Source organism: Nicotiana sylvestris, chromosome 7, assembly GCF_000393655.2.
Source record: "Nicotiana sylvestris chromosome 7, ASM39365v2, whole genome shotgun sequence".
In the NCBI taxonomy this organism is placed as follows: domain Eukaryota; kingdom Viridiplantae; phylum Streptophyta; class Magnoliopsida; order Solanales; family Solanaceae; genus Nicotiana; species Nicotiana sylvestris.
In genome coordinates, this window is record NC_091063.1 from 57,434,100 (window position 1) to 57,437,730 (window position 3,631).

The following is a 3,631-nucleotide window of genomic DNA, read 5'->3' on the forward strand; positions in this document are numbered from 1 at the left end:
TTGTCATCCCCTATAAATGGGGCCTTTCTATGCTAACTTTTTATTCAAGTGTTTCTCAACATCTTTTCATTCCTGTCTTTTCATCCTCATTATCCTTCTTTTATTGCCACCTGCCATGTCCGGGGTTTCTGACCTTAAGATCATACGGCGACGTTCTTACCAGTCATGACATGGCCCTTTACTTGGGCTTTGCTGTGCCGAGCGAGATTACACTGTCTCGCTGTTGTTGTTGTTATTGTTAAGGCTATCGCTGCAGTCGTCATTAGACTGAGGTGACGAGACGAAGGGGGTCAGCCTGTTCCAACTTGGGGGAATATTTGGACTCTACACCGCTGCTCAGGAGAGTGTTCGGACTATGCACGCTACTCACTCTCCTACCCTGGCCTGGTGCTACACTTCATCCCTCAGGGCTTTTCCCAAGGGATAAAATGGTGCATCGGCTGTTAAGCTCGCACTACACGATGTCCCGGAAGGTGGACCCGGAACGGCCGTGCGAGTAGGGTTGAGGCCCGCCGAATCTTCAACCTTTGGCTTCGGCGGGCTATGTCTCTTTTTTCTGCCTCTTCTGCATCACCTTCCTCTTCTTTGCCTTCTCACTTTCCTTTTCTTCATCTTCGCCCTTGTAGATATTGCTCCGTGGGATTGAGCTGGGAACCTAAAGGAGGTGGCGGTCGAAAGTATCACCATCGAGGATGCATGCTCGAGGGGGCGGAGCTCGAAGATGCTGATACCAGAGATGAATCTTCGAGAGTAGATTAGGTCCCAGGCTTTCACTGTGTATGTACCCTCTCGCTTCTTTGTTTCTGTGTAAGAACCCCTTGTGGGCTTTTGTAATCATATGTAAAGACCCCTCGTGGGCTTTTGTAATCGAATGTTTCATGAATACAAAGATATTTTCTCCAATTTGTCTTCGATGCTTGCTATATTCTTTTATGTTTGTGGAGTCTTTGAATGCATGGCTCCGTCTTCTATTGCCAATACCAAACCCAGGTGCGAGTATTCTTTCTGGACTTTGGCCGATTAATATGGCTTTGCGCGGAACCCTTCACGATCGTTTAAATCAAACCTGAATCGGGCCGATGGACTCGGGTCGCCGGGACCTTGACTTTGGGTAGAATGAAAATAACGTTTTTGGCCTTGGAATCATGGCTTATTAGTTAAACTCTGTGGTGACCTTCAAGAAGAAATTTGCTCAGAGACCCGTGGACAGGGGCTACCCTTGATCTCTCGAGGAAAGTCCCTGAGTGGAGGTTCGTTCAAATTCAGACCACCTAGAAACTTGCTCTGGGTTTAGCGTAAATAGCCTTAGGGCGCTGTAGATAGATTTTGAAAGAGGGTTTGTCCGATCTCAGACGTTATCCCAGGGCCTAGCCCATACAGGTGTGCTTTAAATGCTTATTTCCTTGGAGACTGAAACCCCTGAGTTCGGGTACCACCTCGGGTCTTGTAATGATGTCACTGGATTTCTGGAGCCTAACCTTGTTCTGATGGAGGTCCTCGAGGTCGAGTACCACCTCGGGACTGGATAAGGTGTTATTAGCTTCTTGGAGCCTAACCTTATACCACTTCGGGACTGGAGATGTTGTCTTTAGCAGTTTTGAGGAAAACAGACCATTGTCGTTTCTTCCACAAATATACATAGACGTTTTTTGCTCTTTAGGGGATCCCACCACTTTAAGCAGTTGGCCTTCTTTTTCTCCGCTAGCCTTTTGTTACTCCAGCACTAACGCACTTGCACATACTCTCGCTTTAGTTTTCAAACTTCGTCATAGCCATGGCTTCCATGTCGGGGTCTATCCGATAGGAAGGGGAGAGCTCTGCCTCCGACATTCAGGACCAACGAGAGTATGCCTTGAAGGTTGCTTCTTCGATAGGAGAAGAACTTCTTGGGTTGGTGAAAAAGACTGCGGATAGGGGAAAAGGTAGTACCGTAGACACTTCCCCCGAGTGAAGGCATCACGGATCGTGCCAATGGATTCTTGAATGTGTACACATACCCTTTCATATTGGGCCCCATCAATAGGGTTTTGCTCGACTTTTGCCTAGAGTATCGGGTTACTTAGCGTAGATCCATCCGTCATTTTGGCGAACAGTGCTGATGATGAGATTTTTCGCGGAGAAGGAGGGGCTTGAATTTTTGCTCAGTCATCTTATTGGGTTGTACCGGCCCTTTCACAATTGAGGTCTGCTAACCTTGCGATGTCGATCGACCATGCCTTTATTGTTGATGACGAGGAAGATAGAGATCGGGGATGGATGAGTCATTTCGTCCGAGTACGGACCGCTGATATTATCCCAGTGGAGCTTATGTCATTCCCTAAGGAATGGAATTATACACGTAAGAGGTGTATTTCGCGCTTTCTCAATTTTGCCTATAGCAAGAACTGGTTTCGTAGTCGTGCCTTCCTTTCTTTCTCTGCAGTGGTTTCATGGGTGCCAGGCAATGTTCCTGATTTGCTGGATTGGGTCCGTGAATTGGTGACCCACTCGACTTGTGAGGAGCGCAAGTGGCGAGCTTTGTCCTGGGGCAGATGGGAAGCAAAATACCATGGTAAGTGTTGTGTTATTCTTTCGTTTCCCTTCTTTTTTGTGGAGAAGCATATCTATTTTACGTGTATTAATCTTACTGTTGTAGGCATTGAAGAGCCTTTTGAGGAGAGACCATGCTCCTTCGGAGAGGGGGAAGGGTTGCCGACTTCCGGGTTGAAGAAGGGTAACCATGAATGAGGGGTACTTCCAAAGGGAGATGGTGCTCAAAGTAAGGCGGAACAAGACCGGGGCTTCGGAGCGGAAGCATCATCCGAGCCTGTCGTGTGTGCGGCTCCCGGTTCTGGAAAGAAGGTTTCTCCATTGCTGTCACCTTCTTTTTCTATTGATAGCATTTCGGGAGATGCTAGAAACCTGGGGTCGTATACACCGAGCAACCGTGATTCGACCGGAGTGGGCTCCTTCAGGGCTGAGGGGACTGGATTGGCAGGTGTGTGTTCGGCCTTCGAGGAAGCCCAACGGCTTCACTTTGTAGTGAGTTTCGACACGGGATTTTTGAGCATTGTGTCTTCCCTTCCTTATTAAGTTTTCTTTTGCAGGCATTCGACAAGCTCAAGTCCGGGCTGCTTCGTTGTTAAGCCAAGCTATGGAAAGCCCTGGATAAGGAGAAGTCCCTAAGGCTCCTTTGTGATGGAAAGGAAGTTGAGGTAGTACACTTGCAGTATGAGGTGGGCCGGAGCCTGTATTACGAGAACCACCTGAAGGAGCAGGTAGTTTTCTGTCCCGGGTGAGTGTGCACTCCGCCTCCTGTGTCCCAAAGTTTATTTCAATTGCAGAAAACGACAGAGGCCCTGGAGTGCCTTCGAGATGAAGTTGGCAGGGGCCAGGCGTGAGCATGATGAATTGAAAGCTCGGGCGGAGGGTCAGGCTTTAGAGAGGAAGGATGCTCTGGCAAAATTTCCTGCTTTTGAAGCTCAACTTCACATAGCTCGTGACAATGGTTTGGTTCAGATAGAAATGATTGCGAAGCTCGAGTCCGAGCTTTCAAAAATCAGGGCTGAGATCGTTGATGCTCGGGCAGAAGATGCGATGAGTCGGAGTAAGGCTGATCGGGAGATGGTGATCTATTCAAAGGATGCCGACG